The sequence below is a fragment of the Megalops cyprinoides genome, chromosome 6, assembly GCF_013368585.1.
Source record: "Megalops cyprinoides isolate fMegCyp1 chromosome 6, fMegCyp1.pri, whole genome shotgun sequence".
NCBI lineage: Eukaryota > Metazoa > Chordata > Actinopteri > Elopiformes > Megalopidae > Megalops > Megalops cyprinoides.
This window is the reverse complement of record NC_050588.1, coordinates 23,835,815-23,860,452: the sequence shown is the minus strand read 5'-3', so window position 1 is coordinate 23,860,452 and position 24,638 is coordinate 23,835,815. Positions and strand designations below refer to the sequence as shown.

Sequence of the window (24,638 nt, the reverse complement as noted above, 5' to 3'; positions counted from 1 at the left end):
TGAAGGAAAAAAACTTTTCCTGAGCAGAGAATACATACAAAACTAAGAATTTCATGTTAACATGTGTGTCTCTCATTATCAGGAAATGGTTCTATTATAGACTATTTTATACAATCCTATATTATATATAAAAGGAGGATTGTAATGATGAGGTGGAAGTTAAGGAAGTTCTTCACCTACTTTGCAATTGTTTCTGCAATTGTTTTTTAAAAACAGATAGCAACCAACACTTTGAGAAAATGCAAAATTTCTAAATTGCTCTTTATTTATTTTAGATGTAATATATTTATAATACAGATGTTTCAGCTCACTATCATCTAGAGGACTAAGTAGTGTCCTAAGGGGAATTTCATTAAAGAGATTTGATGATTAGGGAGGGGTTTGCTTACTGAAAGGTGAATTTCAAGTTCACCCTTAAAAGCTCCACTTGGTGGTAAGAGTTTGGAATTGCAGCCACTGGTGTGAGTAGATTGCCTACACTACAATACTGTACATGCTGTGCTTGAAGCATTTAGTAGAATTATCACTACCATAATATGCCTTGCTCTGTCTTCACGGTTAAAGGATCATTCTCAGACATTGAGAACAGGAATCATAGTCCAAAATGTATACATTCTTCTGACTATTACGATTTTCCGTTTGAGACCATATCCAGAATATGTCATTCAAATTTTATCAGTGTAGACAGATGAAGTCAGCATTGTTTAACACCTCTGGATACACTGGGTAAGGTGTGCCCTCTACTGGTGACATATTATAGTGTGCTCAGGACCACAAATGTCAAATAAACTGCGGAAAAGGCTGCCATTTTCATGGATTTTTACTTTTTCCCTCAGTGTTTTTGTGTATGTTTTATAATATACAATGTATTGATATTAAAAGTCTCTGTTCTCCAAGTCTCACCATCTTGCAGGTTACAGTTTGGTATTTACCACAGATTATGTAACACAGACATTCCAAGGACAAGGACAAGACAGAAGCCATTGGGAAAGTAGCTGATCATAGAAAAGTGGTGTGTGGGACACACACACACACACACACACAAGGGAGGAACATGGAGTGTGTTTATGAGTCCAGTGGCTGACAGGTCTTCAAGCTTGGGGGCAAGCTGTGTATTTGTTTTTTTTTTTCCAGTTCTTATCCACAAAATGTATCTAAATAAGTGGTTTTGGATTGGCACCATCACATACATATTTAAGCTTCTAAAAATACATGATTTAGAAATGATTTTAGATTCCACTGACATTCTTTCCCTGGCTGTTTCATCTTCCTGGAGTGCCACACGGTCTTGAATTTTATGTTCTACCTTGCCCCCTAGTGCGACTCCGTAGTAACACAGACTGACAGGGAAATGATGGTTTAACTGAGGAGAAAAAGTTTATTATTAGCTATAACAGTGTTTATTGTATTCATTAATTAATTTATCCATTCATTCATTTACTCAGTACCTCCCCTCATCCAGCACAACCTGCATAGCTTAAATATTTTCCATTAATAATTTCCATTGTCTATTCTCAATTAATAAATTTCCATTGGCTAGACACTTACTAATGCAAGTCATGTTCACTGCTGTACCTTGCTCAAATGGTAATTCCCCACCTCTGGATCGGTCCAGTTCCTTAGCCACTATCCCATGCTGATGTGCTCCATCAGTTTAGCGATACTGAAAGAACGTAAGTATGTTGTTTTGATTGTTCTCATAATATATCTAATGTGTCAATCGTTTTTATCTGTCAATCTTTTTTACAATGTCATATAACCATTTTGCGTTTTATTTTGTTAAAATGATCTCTTCAAAGATCTTGGAAGTTTTTAAGCGGATTTTTTCCCCAGGTAACCTGCATTTGACGTACTGTCCAGATGGATATTGGGCGCAGTACTTGAAAAGGGCGTGGTTTTGTATTGTGTATTCATATTTGTTTACTTATACTTGCATCATCATTGACAACTTCATGATCAGAAAACCTCAAGATCTGCACAGTGCTGGTTATAACCCTGGACATAATGAAAGGAAACAGTAAGGTGTTTGGGCTCATCAGTCACTGAGACAAAGCCATAGTGATTGTGTTGAATTCCATAGTGATTTTCTGCCACAACACCATCCTCCAGCATTAAAAATCATTAGCTACAAATTGGAGAATGTGTTGCTGCCTCTGTGATATCACCTCTGACTGATGGGCCACTGCTTGGCAACATTTAGAAAGGTATATGGTTCAATCAGTTTCCTGGAATAAATACATGTTATTAAAATGAAAAAAAAATGTATTTTACGTTCTGTGATCTGAATTAAGCATATGCCAGTAGCAATAATTGATACATTTGTGATGCATGACTCATACTGTGGTGTATCCCAAAATATGTCCCTAACATTATTAAATCAATGTCTTAACATAGATTACTTTTTACAGGGGATGTCTCTGGAATGTTTCCAGAATCTACCTATATGACACCTACAGACCCTCCATGTCTCCAAATATGTGAGAGAGATGGAAGGTGTGTCATGTAACTACTTATAACATCTTTCTGTTGCCAAAGCACACATGATCAATAAGTCTGAATGTTATCCTCACAAATAGTGATGAAAAACACCCAGAGTTGTTTATTGAGAAAATAAAACCTGGTTGGTTATGTCAAGAATGTATAATTCTGTTTTGTAGGATCATTGAGATAGTATATGCTGATGCAAACACCTTCCCTTGAGTTTACCTTCAAATAATCCCTACGTTTAGAAAGGCCTCCTGATGTTTCAAAGGCCTCTCTGGATGCCAGAACGTATGATGAACAAAGACCTGAACACAAGGCAGACAAGCTGCAAACCAGCTATTAAACACCAACTTACTCATACTGTACTGACCACTGACTCTATTTCTGACCAAATAAAAACCTCTACAGTCCCACTCAATTAGGATGCATAGATATACTTAATGAGGACACAAAGGGTGCAGTCAATCCACAGTGTCACCTTTCCCATGACAAAGCTGCTTGGACAAGCAGTTGTTGAGATGGCCATTCTGCCCTGACACACAAATGTGAAATGATTGTTTCTTCTCCACTGTTTCCCATCTGTAAATGCTGACATTTTTAATTCCCCTTTTACTACACCATTAGATGTCCATACTGGTGTACATAAATGTTCATAAATGTGTTTTGCATATTCTTTCTTAAGTATCAACATTTTGGCAAAATAAGGAACAAAATAACATTTTTATATCTTAAACAAACAAGAAAAACAGCTACAAATGACAGATGGATGGATGAAGCTAATTCTACATTGATTGGAGACCAAAAAAAAAAAAATCAGTCTGGGCGCTATTAACATTTACCTCAAGCGGAATGCACAGGAGATATGCAGTATGTTAATAAAGTAAAACTCTGCCAAGAAAAACACACAATGGTGATATACATCTGCCAGCTGACCCCCTGTTTCGAAGAAAAATAAATTTGATGAGAAACAGTCTGAGACAATGGCTTTTTGTGCAGTTTTGTATTGTCAGTGTTTTCTACCCATGCAGTCTGAGCTCCAGTTATTTGTTTTCACTGGGGGTGACCAGCATTTACAGAACACCAAACAATCCTGAGATTTTCTGCTCCTTTCTTTTTTCAGGTTTCTTTTTGTTGTTCCAGAACAAAACCCTTTTGCCCTCTGTAACAAAGAAAACATGCTTCAGAATGACCATAGAGATCATACGCTTCCTGTACTTTGGAGCGTGTCCTGGTGTAGCTGTTGAGTGCTGCACTTGGATAAGCTACACTTACGGCCTTTCCCCTATTCTGACACCACTTGTAGCGAAGGGTGAGAGCAGTCACCCCGCCCGGCCTTGAACCCAGGTCTACGGGGTACCAAACATGCGACTTCGACCGCGACGCCAAAGAGCCAGGCTCGTTGGTATGGCAGTCAGAGCACATACTCAACCGTAGTGACGGCACTCCGTCACACTGCCCTCCCCTTCGGGAAGCGCGCCCATGCGCTTCACGCACCATGGCGTCCCTCACGCATTCTCCTGCCGTACTTCTCCCATCCCAGGGTGCCCCACTCACCAGTGCTTCACCCATATCTGGGGTCCCTCACACCGTGCTTCACCCATCTCTAGGGTCCTTCGCACCGGGGTCCACCTAACCCAGCAGTCACCCCGCCCGCCAGGCTCTTTGGTGTCGCGGTCAAAGTCGCATGTTTGGTACCCCGTAGACCCGGGTTCAAGGCCGGGCGGGGTGACTGCTCTTGCCGTTTGCTACAAATGGTGTCAGTAGTGGGATGGCTTGCCACGAGGCCATTGGAGGCGTGCCCGGTGTGTGAGCTGTATGAGGGACCCCCAGGTTAGGTTGACCCCGGTGTGAAGGACCCTAGAGATGGGTGAAGCACGGTGTGAGGGACCCCAGAGATGGGTGAAGCACTGGTGAGTGGGGCACCCTGGGATGGGAGAAGTACGGCAAGAGAATGCGTGAGGGACGCCATGGTGCGTGAAGCGCATGGGTGCGCTTCCCGAAGGGGAGGGCAGTGTGATGGAGCGCCATCACTACGGTTGAGTATGTGCTCTGACTGCCATACCAACGAGCCTGGCTCTTTGGCGTCGCGGTCAAAGTCGCATGTTTGGTACCCCGTAGACCCGGGTTCAAGGCCGGGCGGGGTGACTGCTCTTGCCCTTCGCTACACCCCTCTTGACAGGCAGTTCAGAGTTACTTCTGATTGAGGGGATGTGTTCAAAGCATCTGGTGCGAGGATTTCTGCCTTGCTGGGAAAGGCCGATGCTTGGTCATAGAGTAACGCGTGGACTGAGCCCTTAGGGACCCATACCCTTGCTGCATGGTCACCGCTCAATTATGTACTGCAATGTGTGTCTGGCCACTGACCTTTTGTTTTTTGGCACAACTTTATCTTTAGTTCCTTTCAGTAAACTTCACACAATCCTATCTTACCAGGCCTGGGTATCATATAGCTTATTAAGCAAGCCACCGTGGTATGTTTTATTGTCAAGTTAGTCAAGCTGTGGCTCAATTGATTAAAAAGACCTGTGAGAGTAATAGGCCCTTTATAAAACATTTTATGGTATGAATCCATGTTTTTCTTTATGGCCAATTGAAAGGGGTCTATATTGAATAAGCATATTGAATAGACTAACATTAACAAATAATGTAGGTGGCATGACTTTATACAAACATATACTGAAATCCAGCAGTCTGTGTGCATGTGTGTATTAGTATTTCCATTACTTTTTATAGCAGAACATGGCTGCAGAGTCTGAGAGGGATGGGACCAGTGACCGTCAGGGCAGCTGCGCTGGACACACATGCAGGCAACTAGACTCATAAATCTGAGCACGGCCGCGACTGAAAACACGGCTGTGTGCTAACAGGAAGCAGGAATGTAAATCTGAACGCCTTGCCGCATGTGGAGAGTAACAAGGAGAAGTGTTAACCCTTTCTGTCACCGGATTCTGGGACACCGCCCTGTACCCTGGCATAAATGTGTCTCCCTCCTTCCAGGAAATTGCAGCCACACTGTACTATGGCTCATTTTGTTTGAGGACAAATTGCACTTCATTTTAGCTGACTGTTAATACTCATAGCATAACTTTACGGTAAATTGGTGAGGCATATGCCGTCTCTATTGTCCTCTAGGAAGGATAGCATCCTTGGATTCAGCATAGGACATCTTTAAATGTGGGTCAGTGCACACATCTGGTTTATACAGTAGCTGGCGTTCATGTACAGGTTTGCGGAAAATGTCTGGAGGAATGCGCCTCCTTTTTGTCGTCTAGGAGGAGCTGCATCCTTGAGGAAGATTACACCCGTGTTTGACAATGGGTTGGGTGGAGGGAGGTTTCATGAATGGTCCTGGTCACACAATGGGCTGTGCAAGGTATCCACACTGACCCAGCCCTGCCTCACGCCCGGATGCATTGCACAACCTAATCGGCTGAACGTGAACTTCCTCAGGGTAGGATGCCGATTAGAGCCGTGATCGGATGTCCTGCAGGGGACTGGTTTGGTCTGTGGGGCGCTGACGCACAGGGCTGGGTCGGGGGGGCATGCCACGTACAGGAAGTGACGCGTCTCCGCCCCTCTGACATGGGCCGTAGTAAACAATAGGTCAGAAGCAGCGAGCAGCCTAAAATGGGCCAACTGTGTGGGAAAAGATGACGGAGCATGCTCAGTGAGTCCGTGAGACAGTGCGCACACATGCCAGCACTGCTCTCTCATGGGAGGGGACTCAGAGCACATGTTCCTGCTGGCCACCTCTTGGGAAGAAGAAAGATTCACACACAGTTGCTTTAGTATGCAAGTACTGTGCTTTTAAAGTTTTTTTTTTTTTTTTTGCAGAGTCAGTGAAAATGTTTTATTTTTATGTCTGGTTATTATAATGGGCATATGATGATGGAGCCAATTCCCTGTGTGTGTGTGTGTGTGTGCGCACGTGTCTGGGGGGGGGGGGTTCATTTGGGTTCAGACACTAAACATATGGGGGGGGTGTCTCTAACCCCTTCCTTTTGACAGTTAGCATGTCTGTCTGCCTGCACGTTTATGGCCGAGCTGTCCTTGGGGCCAGGGATCCCACCGACGTAACTGTTTTACTCACTCTGCGCAGATAAGAGCTGTGACGTCTGCAGCTTCAGTCATCGTTTATTTTCCTTGTCCGAGACTTGGCCAAGACAGCTCTGCACTCTGACCTACAAACACAGAGCTGCTCAGCGCTGGCATCAACGGCGCTGTTACTGTTCTAATCACTGTGTCCTTTCCCTGTTATGTTGTATGTTCAGGATTTGTAATTGTACTGACCATTGACTTCATAGGTGGGGGAATTATGCAAGCTCGTAAAATACATCCAGCCCAATGTGGATGGGTGGATTGCCATGAATCTCTGAAGCAACACTCAGTAATAATTCTTTGGTCTTAAGTTCTGGAAGGTGTACCTGGCACTGACATCCAGTCTGTGACAACCATAGCACTTACTGGAAAATCCGTAAACCCCTTTCACAAACACTACTACATCCCGGAAACAGAGACACGGTGTGTTTCTGGGACCCGGCACACGCGCCTCTTACGCACAGCGGAGAACCCAGAGCTCCTGCCAGCAAAAAGCAGTCCTGTGTGAGGCTGTAGGCTTTAGCTTTAGCTGTCAGCTCTGCTATGGAGGCAGGACGGCAGCCTCAGGGGCGTGCAGAATTACTCACCAGACGGATGGGCTTAATCTGGCCGCTCTGTTGGAGTGTCCATGGCAAGAGATGTAACTTCCAGGCTCTCCCACTAAATCAGAGTCTGATCAAGGGGAGGGCTGAGTCTTTGAAGTGTGATGGCAGTCCATTACGTAGGAATGGAAAATGGCAGGGGACCTTGCCAGTTGTTTGCAAAAACCCACCCATGGAATGACACATAGGAATCCATTCTTCTGTTTTTTTCTTTCTTTCTTTCTTTTTGAGTTGGAGGGCCAGGAAGGGGGGAGTTAAGTGCCAGTATATTGAAAATGACTGTTGCAATGAATGTTCAAAAGCAAACTTTTAATCTACTAAACACAAGAATTTTTTTATTATTGTAAATGAGGGATGTGAAACAACTGATGGCTGGAAATCAGAGGCAGGATTTCCACAGCACGGAATTTATACCCAAAAGGAACTCAGAGCAAAAGACTGTGTTATTCTTTGGCCTCACAAACAGTGCAGAAGAGAAATGAACAGAACACACAAAGGAAAAATGCAGAAATATACACAAACACACATTCACAGGCACAATATACATACATATGCATATATACATACATATGCATATATATGTGCACATATATGTATATATGCATACACATTTATTAAATAACATTTTCGTTTGTAGTGAAAGATACTGAAACGCACTACTATATATATTTTCAAATATTTTCATGATTTTAGGAATTTACTTAGAGAAGTTAGGCAACAACTTCCAGGTGTTTAGTATAACTTCTACAAAGTTGCACATTTAAGCAAGGCTAAACATTACATTGATATTCTTCTAATGTAGCAAGGCTGTTCTATGTTGTAAAACCTCCTGCAATGCAAATTACATCTGCCATGCCCATGAAACCCTGCTCAGCTCAGAGCAACAGAACTGAAGCAGAGGAGCTGACATCCATCCTCCATCTTTCTGATGAGCGGCAAACATTGTATATTATTGTAGCAGCAGCCATGAGCTCATCGCTCCTCCTAAAGGAGGACACTTTGCCTGAGTAGTGACTGCAGATGAAAGACATAGATCAGACAGAGACACATAAATACACGCACGTCCAGATGAGGCCTGAATGCATACACTGCAGTAGGAGAGTGTGGGAGAGGAGAGATATAGGCCATTAGGAAAGGAGAGTAAATGTAGTTTTGACATGAGTTAAACCCCCTGCAGCTCCAGGCGCTTCCACCCTGCCTCTGAGAGACTAATGTTGGCTCTTTGTTTTGGTGTGTTTTGCTGGTGTTGAACATGATGTCATCTTCCGAACAAGGGAAAGGAACAGAGGAGAGAGAGGAGAAAAGACAGTTGGGAAAATATACCCCTTTATCTGGTTGTCATGCCATTAATTAGATGGAGGTGGGAGTGTTTTCATTAAAATGCATTCCCAAGATGCTATTGCTATCAGTGGTGTACAATGGAGCAGAGAGCGTAGCAAGTGGGGGCAGGGTGGGGTAATGTGAGCAAAGACAGACACAATCATAGGAGCAGGAAGGAAGGGTAGGGGAGAAGCGCAAGGACATACTGAATCCTAGGCATGCAGAGTGTTCATGATACATACACCCTGCTGAGGCCACTGCGTATGGTGAAAACTGTGTGTCATCTGTCTCACTTTCTGATACAGAGTGGAAAGACATGGAAAGGAAGGCACACCCAAGCTGACGTGGAAATGAGCTCCAATTGTCTGAGGCTCTGGGTCTTCAGTAGTACACTGGCAATGAGTGTCTGGCTCTGACCCTCTGACCTGATTATTGGTGCTGATGAGAGAGAGACTTTAACATGCTGGCAATGCTATAATCTCCCTGATAACCCGAGCTGTAGATTTCTGACAAAATATTTGGGTCGTCTGTGTTCATGCTAATATCAATAATATTCTGTTCTGTTTTGTTTCACTTTGTTTTCCAGGGGAGCCATAAAATCATTTAAAAAGTGACATGTTGGCAATTGCCCACAATGATCCTAAACTTCACCGGGGTCACCTTATCAGGCGTGTAACTACCTTTACATCTGGGCCAGCTTCCACAAGGGTTCTTTCCCCTTGTTCCGTTATTTTAGACTTATCTCATATCTTACTGGCAGGGATTGTCCCTAAGACATGGGCATTGCTCACTATGTCAGTGCTTTTACTGGCTCTGGGGCAGCAGGTTGTGATTTTACCCAGAATGCACTGTCAGCCTGCAGTTTCCCATAATTATTCTAGAATACAGAATGTATTTATATGCATATTAATTCAGCTGGTTTGGCTTTATGTCACAGTTTGTGAGATGTGATGGTAAAGATACAGCTTGTGGATCAGTTTCCCCCATCTTTTTAATAGAATAAGTGCAGCCTCACTTAATACCACTTAATAATGTAGTAACATCTACACCAACAAGATTACACTAGTAATTAATGAGAGACAATAAAATGGCATTCATGATCTTGGGTACTAGTCAATAGGAAATGTATGTTCCCATATTTCCTCAAACTGCTGAGATATCTGAAATGGAGGATGCACAAGAGGGTCCTACCAAACCCATATCTCTCCAATCCACTGTTCTCATAGAAAGATTCAGTCAAAGGATCAATTCAGTTTTTAAGAAGAATGAGGCAAAATTGGCACTAAAGTTATAGATTGACATTTATTTTAACAATGGGACACACCATATAGTAGCAAATACTTAGTTTAATAAATATTATTTGCTTTACACATAGTGTTGTTTTTACATTTTCTGGGTGTTGATGGGATTTCTATAATACAATATTAACTCTGAGGACCAAGCACAGCTTAGCACTACATTACTAACACCTCACAAAGGGCCTCATTTGATGTGTTGAATGACATGGAACAGCTTGCCTTATGGACTACTATAGCGGCACTTACACTGCACCTGAATTGGCCATGGCCAGACTCTTTCTGTCAACCCCATTTCATTACCCTCACAGAAATATTACCAATACATTCCTTCAGAGAAAGAACAATGTTGGCACAGAATTTAAAATAATAACAATGATCAGTGGGAAAATAAGGGTAAGCCTAATTTGAGTCTAATTAGAGATCTTTCATTTCCTCCTGGGTTCAATAAAGTGTTGAAAATAGCTTTGTCAATTTTTCTCCATTTTTGTTTTAGTAGAAGCTATTTGGATTTAATTTAAAATTAATTGCTGAATTTCAGTTTCATTTAGAAAAGAATGGGTTGCTTTTTATACCTCTCCTGTATCCTCTGCTTCCTGTGGCCCCTCTTGGCTGTGAGCAGTGTGGGGGGATTGTGGGATTGTGTCCTACCACTCCCAGGTTGAGAATCATTTCAGGGGAGTGTGCACTGAATTTCCTGATGGTTATCAGCTGCCCTGGGGAGGGTTGCCTGTTCCCACCTCAGTCATGAGGAAACTGTAGTGAGTGGGAGTGTGCTAGGACTTGCCATATCCACCCCAACCCACGCTGCCACGACCACTGCTCCACCCTGCTGCTCTGACCACTCTGCCACCCTGCTGTTCTCATCACTGCTGTTGATAAAGTGTACCAAATTAGTACTGAACTGAGAAAAAATTCACCACAGCTAAGGGCAAGAAGAGGCTTCTTCAGATGTGGAGCTTACTGATTCTTTAAAGGAAGAGTGAAGCACCATACCACAAGTTTTCTACCAGAAATTAATGGATTAAATTAATAGCTTTCCATGATGCATTGAAGCAGTCAATAAGGCTGAAGGCAGGCCAACATGCTTTTAATTTCTTGGAATAAAGACATGTTTTATTCATAACCACTCATCTCCCTAGACTTTTTGTAGGATAGCGTGTTTTCACATCACCAAGGGGCACTCAAAACTTGGTTTGAAGCACCTGTTTGGTTGTCTGCCTCCTTCCTGTGGTAAAATCCCTTGCGCTGTAAGATCCTGCAGGAGCCCCTCTTTCAGCAATGTCAGCAGAGCTGCATGTTTGTGTATGAATGATGGAAACCCTTCAGCTGGCTTGGCAACACTGTTCAGCTGAAGCTGTGGTCATGTTGTGGCTTACCTCCCTGCTGAGTTTACACAACTTTACTGCAGAAAATCGGTAACAGGGATGTGTTTTAATTAAACTTGCCCTCTTTATCCTCCACACAGCATACAGCTGCATAGCTCTATCACTCTTGTTCGTGCGGTGGATACATTAACAGAGGCTCTCTCTCTCTCTCTCTCACTCTCTCTCTCTCTCTTTCTCTCTCTCTCTCCCTACCTACCTATCTATCTATCTATCTATCTATCTATCAGTCTGCCTCTATCGTCCATTATTTCCTTTAAAATGTTGTTTCAAGGATAAACTGTCAGGCTAAACCACTGAGCCAATGTTTTCATGCCTCCCCCTCAAATGTGCTCAGACAGCCTGTTCCAAACACTAGTTCATCTTTGGCAGTATGAAACTTCTGTTAAGGTCAGAGAGAAAAAGCAGTGAGCTGCTCCACAGATAAACTGATGGGAGCATTTGCTGTGAGCGTGTAATTGCTGTAATGCCTTACATGCTTGGCTCAGGGCAGGCGGCCTTATGCAACCTGCCCAACAACGATGTTCTTTGATGGCCATATAGCCTGCCCTCTGAACAACCAGTAGATTGATGTTTAAATGAATCCTGTTGGGGCTCTTTTTTAAAAAAAAAAACACCTGGCTCAGACAAAGCTTATGAAATATGACTATACTCTATTCTCTGAGTCAACAGTATTACCTATAAGATCTCTTATTTTGACCAGTGTTTTGATCCTAGTATATAGAGAATTGTTCTTTTTAACAAAATGTATTGATCTATAATGGATTTTCATGAAAAGCCCAGAAGTCAATCCTGGCATTTAAATTGTAGCTTGTGCCACTCCACCTCTCTTAAGTCAAACACCTTCCATCAAGACTATTTTGAAACAATGGACAGGAGGACGGAAGTGGCAGGAAGGAAAGATTAATAATGGAATGTTTTAAAAACACAGACCATAACTCTACTCATGAATATCCGCTCATTGAATTCAGCACACCTAATTCTTTATTGAATGTCAAATTTCTTGCCTTTTTTCACCAAGGTATGGAAGCATATTTCTTAACATTGCTCATGGACAGAGTATGAATTTACTTCTTTGGGGGTTCCCCAAACAATATCTGTGCATTAAAATATACATAAACAGTTTCACTTTCTGCACCGTATTGGAAGTAACAGCATCACAGACAAAAAAACACACAATGAACGTGTGTGTCTAGGATGTTGAAGATTATCTTGGAATGCTTTTGTCTGTGTCCTCCTCTATTGTTGGGAAAGCCAGCACTGTGGTTCTGCTGCTTGACATTAAAGGATATACATAATTAATTACACAATCAAGCACAGCAAGCCTGAAGTGGCAAAACACGTATGAAGTCTTTGCTGAGGTTTTTGTAGAATCATGCATCTATCCAAGGATGACCATTACCGGAAAGAAGGGGCATTGCATGAGTTAATGAGTACAGTTTACTACTCAACCATAATCTTTAATCTTTCATCTGTTTGTTGGATTTTGGTGTGATCTGACATTTTTCTTATTTTGCCAGGTCTGTATTTAGGTCCAAAAGCATGTTGTTTACCCAGTTTTTGTTGCATGCCAGTATCGGCAAAATTTTTAGAGAAGTACTGTGGAAAATTACAAATGGAGGAAACGGTGATATTTATTGAGCTTTCCAAAGAAACAGGCCAGAATCCACAGATTTATTTATGTGGTGGCATCATCCATTAATTAACATCAGAACATGGAGAAGATGAAAGGCAGACAAGGATGCTGCGTGGATTATCATCATAGTTTGGGTTTGGAGATCCTCAAAACTCAAAGTCCCAGATTTATTTGATAAATCTGAACATGTTGTGCCTGCTGGTAAACAGTTAAGATCTTTCTTTCCCTCACAGGAGTGAAGACAAGGGCCTCCTTTCAAACAAACCACATAGCATATTTTAAACGAGTACAACTTTTTTTCATAAACAGGAACACAACAAAAATGTTGTGAAAGAAACAAAAAAGTAGTAACTGTTTAAGTGCTATTCAGTGCTAAGCACCATGAATATTGCAATTAGATTAGACCAAGGGACATCTCAGAATGTCCAGCCACTGTGCATCATGATCAGAGAATCCAACAGGAAACACATGTAAAGTAGAATATGCTTGGCTATTCTTCTATAGAAGAACATGATTCCCATGGCTTTGCAGTGGTGATGCACCACCACCATCAATTTGTCTGACAACAATATGACTGTCCCTGCTAAGCAGGCGATTCCCAAGCCTGCAGGGTGGACAGTGATTGCCATTAATTCTGCAACACTTACCAACAGAAAGAGTGTCCTAAACGTCGGTCCACCTGGCATTAGTACTTCCCTGTTTTTGGCAACCTGATATAAGGTCACTGATCCCCAGCTGAAAAAAAATGTGCAGGTCTTTAACATGTGCATTTCTCAAGCACCTCCTTCGAGTGTAACAAATGACAGCACTTGAGAGGGTTTTACAATAACTGTTAGTATTACTGTAAGCCCTGCTTTGTTTCCAGGGGATCATTGTGGAAAGCATGCATTGGTGCGTGTGTCCATAGCTCTGTGGGGAGAGGAATCTTGGCTGCAGCTCCTCACTTCTCTCTCTCTCTCTCTGGAGTCTGCAGAATGCAGCTGCGTGGATACTTTTTGCCTATAGTATAGAATTTAACTCTCAGCAATGCCTTCCGCTTTTTATTAAATTCATATAACTTCTCTGTGTAATTACAGAGTCCAAGGTTTCCCTTGCCATCAGTATTGTGTAACAAGGTGTATGCACATATACTGTGATATATATGATATAGGTATATATATATATATATATATATATATATATATATATATATATGACTGCTCTCTTTCCAGTGTAAATTTGTTAATGTTACAAAGGTTGAAGAGAGCATATTTAATTGTTCAATGAATATGATTTTTTTTCTTTTCCCTCCCATGTACATTTTGTAATGTTACAGGGGTATCTCTGTCTAGAAAGCAAATATCAGATACCAGAAGACACACTAACCAGTCAAGAAATGTATCTTGATAATCACAAGTGACTTAAAACTCAGACAGGAATCCCCTTTTTGCACCATCTGGGGTCACTGAAGGATGTGTGCAAGGGAGGTATCTGTACACCAGCAGAGCCAGTGATGGACGACTGTTGGGCCAATGGCACACTCATACACACTACAAATTCTCATGGAGAAGAGGACACAAAAATGCATGTAATGGCCAGTTGAGCCTGTGCGTATGTCTAAAGCTCAGTCGGGTGGTAGATTGCTGAGGACTACTTGAGGTCTTCCAAGAGGAGCTAAGGTAGTCATTATTGGTCAAGGAGCTGAAGGAAGCCAAGAGACACACCACTAATGTGACCTATGGATCGAACACATCCGGTACAGCACAGCTGAGGGGAATGAAAGTTTTTCTATTTAGTCTATCATTTTCCACCTAATCCCTAAGGAAACAGCTGTCAACAGGAACAGAGTATACTGTACACACACTTCTGGAGAACAAGGAGATGTCCAACTGGAATATTCAGTATACACAGCAACTAAACGAGGACACAAACAACAGTAACGCAAAGGTACATAGAGGATGGAGGAATAATAAAGAAGATATATTATACATACTTACACATACACGTTATACAGTACATGACTGTTAATCCAACAAATGAAATGATTCAGTTTCTGTCTGGGTGATTATGTGTGTGTATCTGTGTGTGGGTGAGGAAGTGATGGTGTACTGTATGTCGGTGTGGTTGAGTGAGTGATGTTTGGTGTGTGAGTGTGTGTGTGTCTGGTGTGAATGAGCCCATGTGTATGTCCTGTGAAGTCCTGTGACCAAATGGGACTGTGGTCGCTGTAGCTATGTCTGTTGGTTTTTCACTTCTGCCGCTAGTGGACTTTCCCATGAGGTCCTGTGGCCACAGAGGACAGCTTTCATGTTTAGAGCGCAATACCCCTCCCCTTTCCCCCAGAGGACAACTGCATGCACACACACATATACACACATACATATACACATGCATTCTTGCACACATGCACACACATGCATGTATATATACACTCACACACATACACACACATACACATACGCACACACTCCAGAGCCCATCTCTATCTGAGATAAGAGAAGGCTTGCAACACATCATCACACAGTCTCACACTTCCTGTGATGAGAAGCAGAGTCAGGGAGTCCACAGCCAGGGGAGGTGAGGAAGTCACAAGGCTCCTGGGAACCCATCATGTTTACATTATGTGGGATCTTTTGCCTATTACCACAGGGCAGAAGGCTATCGTGCGCATTATCTATAAATGCTGTGTAAGCACTCTTAACAAACCTGAGGATTATTGCTTGCTGTCAAAATGGTAAGGTTCACACATCTAATGAGGACATGGAATTAAACTATTAAGTTTTATTTTAAATGTGTTCTCAAAAAAACTTTTCTCTTGAAAAAAAAAATGCTTCTGTGCAAAGTTGCAGTTTAGTATATACAACCTACTGAATGTTCAATTCACAAATGGAGGCCTAATTTGGATTTTGGACGTGGTTAGCTCATGACCAGACTTCCTTCGCTGCCATTTGGTTTCTAAGGATCTGAAGGAGATTGATAAGTTTAGTTGAGCTGAGGCAATCTTGACGATTTCACATGTGTGGTATTCCACATATGGATTTAATGTTGGGCCAAAAAAGATCCATTTCACTGCGTGTTTTATTCTCATGTGTTCTCCCTTCCCTGCAATTACATGCAAATGAAACGGAAAGGTGTAATATGATGTTTAAATAAAACATGCAGATTTGGTCAGTCTCTCTTAAGAATTGTGCATGTATTGCCCTAACAGCCACATTTCAAAATGATAATCTTATTCAGATGTTGTGAAAACATCATTCAGATATAATTTATAAAATTCAGCAGATCAGGGGCATTTACATCATGTTTAAATTAGATTTTGTCCCACAAGTCCCTGAATCACGAATATGTCCATGTGTGAAAATAAACAAACATTTTAAACAGATGGAATGAAACTCAGTCGGCCCAATCAGTGCACTGGAACTGAAGCAGTCCTGTGTGAGAGTTGGCTGGGGCATGTCCCAAAGTAAGAGATGTGACCAGAGAAAGGTATTCTGAATAAATTTTGACATTGGCAATTTGTCAGTGGAAGAGCATCTGCTTTGAATGAGACCTCATCGGATGCTAAGTAAAGTATACATTTGATGGGCTACTCCTCTTGGCAAGGCTTTGATATATTGATGTGATAATGGAAGTTGTTACCATGAGTTACTTTTGAAGAAGGTTTGCTTTACTGTACATTGAATGAATGTTTTTGATCAGTGTCTCTAATAGAAGGATTTCCCTGTCATCACACAGTCTTCTGCTTCTTATCATTAGTACAGTTTGGTACAGAGAGAGGGAGAAGCTGTAATTTTTTTTTTTTTTTAAGTTTTCTGTTTATTGCAAATAAAAAAATACATGGTTTTCAAAATTACTGCCTGAAAAGCTTAGGGTCAATTTTTACAGACTTATTCAAGGAACTGTATATCCCCAAAGGGATCCTGACATAACTGGAGGCTTTATGCTAATACCCGATATCAATTGCAGAGACCATATGGAAAAGCTTATGTTGACAATGACTTCATTGGTGACAATTTTAAACTCAGCAAAATGTCTACTGAAGACATTTTGGAACTCCCACTTTCTCTTTAATCTGATGATATGCACCTTTATAATATAATACATTGGAACAGGGAGGGGAGATATTACAGACATAAGATGAATAAAAATGTACTGTAAAAGAGCAAAGTTACCAGAACAGCATGTACTTCAGCTGCCATAAAAGACTGAAACATTCATCATTTGTTAACAGCAACGTCACACAGGTCAGTGGAGAACTTTCATCTTACAAGGAGTCACTTCACGGGACTGAGTCACTTCACGGGAAACCAGTATCTGCGCATCAAAAAAGAACAGTAATCACAAACAAAAGGCCAGCTTCCCTCCTGGTGCTACTCTGCACATCTGGACGTCGCCCACATTAAACATCCGTTACATGGCCTGAGCTGGGAACCATTTGTTTGCCGAGAGTGCGGTCACTCCAGCCAAGAAAAATTAAAGCACCGTGAGTATGGACTTCATTTGGCAAAGTCTGGCTGTGTGGTAGCATGACTAGCAGTTTTTGGGAATGTAATCTCCCATCTGATTTTCTGTCACTTTGCAGGATGGGTGGGTGTCCATAACATTTCTCTGGAATAAAAGATCCTGCCTATATGATGGCCATGGTGATTCTCCTGTACACACTGATTATAGTTCACTGGAAATGGTTCTCCAACTCTGATTTACACCATAAAAAAGGAAGGTCTTTGTGTCATGTCATTTTTCCCCTCCTTGAATAGTGTGTAATGTATAAACAGCATGATATGCACTATAAAACACAAGATGGCTCAACAAAATAATGAAAAGCATGAATGAATGAATGGCTGGAAGGTGAGAGAAGATAATATTCTTGTCAAAAAGTAAAAAGGCAGCATAAGACTAAAACTGTAACAAAACTGTTCTTTTTTCGTTGTTTATTAGTTTGTTTTGCATTTATGGCTACATGCAGCTATAAATTTTAAATTTATAGATGTAGCCATTGGGTCTTTTTATTGTTGCAGAATCCAGCATTTAACTGTTGTCCCATGTTTTTTCTGAGATCAGACAACATCACTGACAGTGATCCATCTGTTCTGGTGCAGACTAGAAGCCACATGAGGCGAATTCCTCACAGCTGCACCTGGTCACTCAAACCACAGTTTTGTTTTAGTTGAGGTTTCAAGATAATTCTTCACAGTCAGCATGTGTCCATATCCAATTCTAAACCCAGGCTTTGGAACCGCCATCCTAGAATCTAACCTGAGAAGGATGTTGCTCTTAGGTTATCATGTTTCTGAAAGCCACAGGCAGACAAACGCAGTATCCCCAGTGGCAGCCTCCTCACTTCTCATCCCAGGGCCATAAACTCTCAGCTTATGACCTACAAAGAGTTGATGACTGGACTTAAATTAATTCCAGATAGTCACAGTTCTACTGTAGGAGGCATGGTTCCAGTTTGGGAAGTCAAGATACCTACACTCTGTAAAAACAAATAATTGCTTTTAATTTGGTTTCAATTACATCATTTCAGATGTATTTAGATGATATTATAAGTTTTGTAAACAATCTGAAACTAAAAAATCAGTTTAAAAATATTAAATTTACCTAGACGAATATAAGTGTATCTAGACAAATTTGATTCATGCTAGAGACTGTGACAGTGTCACAGTGCCAACCGAAGTGCCACTCATAATAAAAGCGGTTAAACGGTTCATTTTAGAATTCTACAAAACGCACAAACCAGCATGAGCAGAGCCACAACCGAATCAACTGCTCAACCCAGGCAAACACCTCTACACATTTGGGACTTGTTAGCCAATGGCTGGCTACCAGACACAATTCCACATTACCCTGTTTCAAAGTTGATGGAATACAGATCTTTTTTTGGAAAGATGGTAAATGTAATTTAAACAGAGGATCCTAATTCAAACATACAAACATTTAGCAGTTTACAATACAATTATAATTACACTTACTGAACACACATTTTTAATTTCAGTAGTTTTTCTTTTGGGGCAGTGAAGGCTTTGTATCACATAGATACAGATATAGATATAGATATAGATATAGATAGACAGATAGATAGATAGTGATAACTGTAAAATACTAGTTGGCACAAACAGAAAACGTGCTCCAGACAAATCCGCTGTGGTGAACAAAAGGAAACCCAAAATGTTTTGGCTTTTTTTTCCAGAAAGGCAAGAGTTCCACAGAGAGGGGAATACAAGGTCTACAACAATGTGCTGTGGAAAAACAATAATTAGTCAATTAGAGGTTTTAAAAGCCACATCTAATGCATTATGCTACATTATTGTCTGCATCCAATCTCAACCCAACAGTCTGGAGAAATCCAATAATGGGTATTTTTCTTCTTAAATAGTAAAGACATAAAAGAACAAAATAAATGTGATGGTGTAAAGCATAAACGAGTTTAGCTTCTTGGAGGTCTGAACTAAAACTAATTCATTAAAAAGGGCATCGGAATGGAGAAGTATACTTGAGACCAGAGCAATGAGTCTCAGAACAGATGGCCATAGGTTCAAATATCACAATGGATTTCCCCTGTAGCAAGGTACACCTCTTGGATCTTCAGGCTCAAGCAAACCTGGCTTAACAAAGTGTTCCAGCTAAAAAGGCAAAATCCTTACTGAAATGGAAACAAAATTATTCCATGTACTGTATGTGGCTGAAGTAAATTACAGGTAAGCAAGTATTTAATGAGTGCTTTAACTTTACTTGTGTGACATAAAAGTTTTAGTGTGAGAGGATCAATGACACCATGCTAGGACAAATGGACAAGATGTTATACTGTTGAAATTAAGGACATGTTGACATGAACAGTGACTATGTGAATGAATCAGGTGTCAATGTCATCACTGAGAAATTATGTCATTACATTTATATTCAACTTTTAAACTAAATTTTATTCTGTACTAGTACACTGGGCCCTGCTCCTTGCCTGTTTTTGGCTAAATTGAAAGTAGTAAGACAGAGATGTTACGTTAAAGTGTATTTAGATTGTCAGGGTTTTTTTTTAGAATACTATTCCTGTGGTTTTCAAATAATTTTCAATTGAAGCCTAAGAATAACAAAATGACAGGGTGTGTAATTTTAGAACAGAAACCAGATACATGTCTGAATTTTGTGTTTTTCGTGGGCAAATAGTGGTTTTCAGCAGTTCAAAGGCCAACGGAAATGATCATGATTGTTCCCTAAAATACATAAACAAAGGAGAAGTATGCATCCCCATAGAATATTACAACAGTCACCCTGCCAGCAGAGGGAAAGACTGCATTCTCAGTTATTTTAATTCTGGAAAAATACTAGTTGGACTTCTTTAGTGGCCTTTTTGTCATCATTAACATAGTATAAGCATACCAGTTTAACATTTTTGTACTTTTTTGCGGGTGTAGAAGTTTATTCTTTGAACATCCCTGCTGTAAAGGAGTTCTGTTCCAGTGCCTGAAAAAAAATGTGAGTTGCAATTACAATTTAGGTCTGAAGTGATTTTTTTATTACCTTTCATTATATTCTGTCTCTTCAAGGATGATCAGGGCCTGCTTTTGTCTGTTGCTGTGCCAAGTATTTGGTTCATGTGCTGAGAGAAGATCTGCGGAGTTAAAGCTACATTGTTAAACTTCAACAAAGATAAATGTAAAGAATGAAAAGGAGTAACAAGGATAATCTGTTTCAAGTCTTTGAAATATTACAGTTGTAAATGCACACAAGGCTGTTCATAACCTTCCAATCCAGTATTTAAATTTGATTTGATTTCAAATGCACTTTTGTTCTTCCAGTGTTTTCAGCCACATAATTGTCTGTAACTTTAACTGAATATACTGTAAGGACAGTGAGGATGGTTTGGTTTATATGATAAGAATTTGGACCAGCTGTTATAAACACACCAGAACGCATGAAAAGTCTCAGCTTGCAAAATTTGATTACTTGAACTGAAAAACTAAATAGCTAAGCACTGATGCTGAAGACAAAATAAACAAGTCAGTGAAAATGCTCTTAACCATTATTTACACTAATAAACAGAAGATAACTTCACCTATAGCACCACAGTGTACGACAAGCCATCTGATATAAAGCAAATACATATAATAAACTGTTTCAGTTTGCTTTTTCTTCAAATGCAAACATTTTACATCCGGTTTTTACAACAGAGGAGGGTTTTGCACACAGAGGGATGGTATAACTGTGAGCTGTTGTTTTGGATTCTTGATCGGTCAAGTAGGGTGAGGTTGCAGCCATCAAAGCATATGACCTCCGTCTCTCACCTCTATCTCCCTCTGTTTTTTCTCTTTGTCCCTTTCTTTCTTTCTGTCTTTTTTTCCTTCTTTCCCTCTCTCGAGGATAAAAAAAACCTCCCTGACAGTAGTTGGTATCAGATACAGATTAGGAACACCCTGGTCGGCCATTGTACTTTGCCATGGAGTCCCGGTAGAGCCCGCAGGACGCTCGATAACAGTTTGTAATAAAACAGAACATTTTTTTTCAAACTTTTATCAGCTACAGTAGCTTCCTTTGAGGTCACTACCCCTTCTCATTTTCTGCCTATCCTCCCCCAACCCCCCTCCCCACCTCAATCTAGATAATTAGGTCATTAGTTTAAGGGATGGGGAAACCCATGCATTGCAAAGCCAAAAGAAAAACTTCTATATTTTCATATTTTCTTGTTGCTCAACTAGATTGAAGACCACAACTAAATGAAATCCTTCCATGTATGGCACAAGAAAAGCTCTATTTTTATTGGATATATTCAGTGGATCAGTGTTTAAGCATCTTATTTGATTGTAAATGGACATTTTTCTTCATCCTCTATGTATATATAGTAGGTTGGAATCCATTCTATTTGTACCCAAGTTGAAAACCAATCCACAGATGGATGGCTTCAGGAAACCGCAGGCTCAAAAGGGATCTATTCTGCATTGCATTTGGTATTTAAAAAAAAAAAAACTACAAAGAGCAACTGCAGCCAGCATCCCTCGTGAAAGGAGCGAAAATAAGCGTGAGCTACAGGATGTCAAGTAGACTACAAGCCCAGCGCAGTGGGAAGAGCCTGCAGCCACAGTGAGCCCAGAGAAAGCCTGCGATCAAAAGGAGGGCTGAAGCACAGACAGGATGTCCCTCCATGTTGTCCAGGGAAACAGCATGTAAACCATATATCTTCATTGCACACAGTTTGTGCTTTATATAGAGCAGGGGGCCTTTAGGCTCCTCAGTGACTCACCTCTCACAGCCCCACTGATTAGTAACATAACTGTACTGAAGCAATTAGGCAAAGTCAGTTGATTACAGTACCCTTTCTTTCTTCCTTCCTTGGCCTCTTTAATCTTCAGTGATAGCAATTGTCTTTATTTTCACCAACACACATAAGAGGTTACATTTGCTTACGCTCTCCGGTGTTTGTATGTATGGTCTGAATTTATATGGCCACCGACTGGATTGTGAAAACAGCTGAAATGGCCGCAAACACAAACACCTCCTGCCAATGACATTGCTGCAGCTCTACACCCCTTGAAAACTGAACCAATTGATTAAATGATTGGTGATGCTGTTAATGCTTACGAGATACTGCTTAATGTGTTTCTGGTTTAAAGGTTTCTAGTTATGGCAAGGGTTGAACTCTTAATATTTTCCTGTTGTCAAGTACACCATGTTAGTCTGTTTTTCGTGGTGTTGCACAGCCATGTGGAGTGAGACGTGAGAGAGAGACGCAATGACAAATGAGGTGCACAGAGAGGAGGTGAGGAGTCCTCTCTCTGCAGACAGCTCCTTTGGTATGAAACAACGATTACTCCCCCAGAACTACATATGCGTGTTTTGCTAAGTTTCCATGGGGACTTCACAGAGACCCCTCACACACAAACACAAACACACACACTCATCATCAACAGTGCTTACTTAATATGAGGCTTTTCTAAATAACTTTGATGAGGATGTCCACCTTATGGAAATAATTCTGACAGAATTTCCGACAGAATTTCTTCAAAATAATTACTGTCTGTGTTTTTCTCTGTGACTCTCAATATGACAGTTGCTAAGGCTACTAACTGGTCTTGTCCACAGTGTTTCCAACTGAAGCAGTGCTGTTGAACTTGTGAAGATTTGCAGGTTGCATGCTGTGCACGGCCAGCCTGTAGATGTAAATGTCAGTCGACCCGTAATTCAGCCATGGGTGCTCTTGAGTATTGTGGAGTCTGGGCATTGCATTGGCTATGGGAAAACAGCTTTTCTGATTTCAACCATACATCAACATGATAAAGAGCTTATTACAGGATGGGGAAGTGAGAGGAGAGTGACATTTTATGAGAAACAATTTATTTTTGGAGTGCGTCAAAAAGGGCAAAAGGGCAATGGATAACGGCATAGCATGTGCTGGATTTATCACACATTATTAAGGCTCACTCTTCTGCATTAAAGGGTTCATTGAGTTTAAATGATATCAATATGACGTGATGTAAAAACAACGCCCACGATGGGGTCGCACGCCAAACCTTCCCAAGAACCGTGCAGCGACAGAGTGGAATACTGTCTCTGGCTTACTCGCCTTCGGCTCAGCTGGATGATGTAATGTGTGCTGGAGTTCCTGCAATATCGATTACACTTTGGACTCTCCCCACGCCACTGGTCACAGCTGACTCTATCTGTGGCAGATTCCAATCCGGTCCCTGGGTTTCCATAGCAAAGCGGACTTTAGAGGTTTGCTACGAACATGTTTTTTGTAGTTTGTCATTGTATTAAATATACCACTTATGCTCATTCTGTGTGCCAATTGTTGGATCTTTCAATTCCAACTTATTTTTTTGAGTTCTTCTCATGCCTTACCTTTACCATAAAAGAGAGTCTGCTAGTGGTGTGTTTTTCTGTTATTTTTCTTCCAACAACAGAGAAGCTTTATTAAAGTACTGTCAACCAACCTATGCCGTTCCATCCTGTTCTTGACAGAAGAATGATTGTTTCTTAGCATATGATTTAAAGGAATTTCAGCCATGTGAAATATGATATTTCCTGTACCTCACACCAAATCATTCCAAACCCAAATATACACAAAGAAGAAGCCAATACCACTGGGAGAAAAGCAGTAGACAACAAAGGAGTCAAACACAACACAGACATTTCTCAGCTCACAGCTGTATTTTCAACATAAATCATCAAGTCAGTCTCTTAGCTATCACAGTAACGCAGCAATTTCAGTTCAGCCTAGACAATATTTTCATCATTGTTTCATGACTCTTTTCTTGTTACAGGACTTAAAGTGATCTGTTCAGGTGAATGAAGATACTGTGTGAAGCTTACTTTGTACGGCTAGTTCTACCGTTATTTACAGAAGTTTTACCAAAACATCTGACAAGAAATGGTTTGTTTTTCATGCTTAAAAATGTTTCTGCATGTCATTTTCATGCATGTCAATTCATGCATGTCATTTTCCTTTATAAAAAACACATTCTTAATATTTTCCAGGGATCACAATACAAAAAAAGCCTTCAATGATTTTGAGAATTGCATGAGCCCTATTTAAATCAGATTAAAACTGTAGACATCTTGCATGTTTTAAGATTGCATATTCATGATTGTTTATTTAAGTGTGTCAGAGTGAAACACAATTTTCCAGTATATGCACATATTTGTACATATGGCTGTGGAAAGTGAAGTGTTGAAGTAACACTCTAAATGTTATATTTTACATTTTACACACTTTTGAGACCAAGTTTTTCAAAATGTCTAGGTAAATAAAATATCTCCCAAAATACAGAATTTACTCATGAATGTATAACAAAATGCATGAACAATTAAATTGACAATAATTATGAGGGAGAGTCAAGCTGGTCAGACC

General features: G+C 40.7%; 1 protein-coding gene across 2 annotated transcripts in view; it reads right to left on the bottom strand.

The window, feature by feature from the left end:
- The window catches only part of rhol (rhodopsin, like), a 38,418-nt gene that overhangs the window by 2,286 nt on the left and 11,494 nt on the right, over nt 1-24,638 (bottom strand). The window contains exon 2 of one of the 2 annotated variants that reach the window (XR_005005016.1): nt 20,329-20,405. The exons of the other annotated variant lie outside the window; for it this stretch is intronic. The gene's annotated coding sequence lies outside the window, so the exon portion shown is untranslated. Of the gene's footprint in view, nt 1-20,328; nt 20,406-24,638 lie in introns of those variants that run through there. 2 annotated transcript variants of the gene reach the window in all.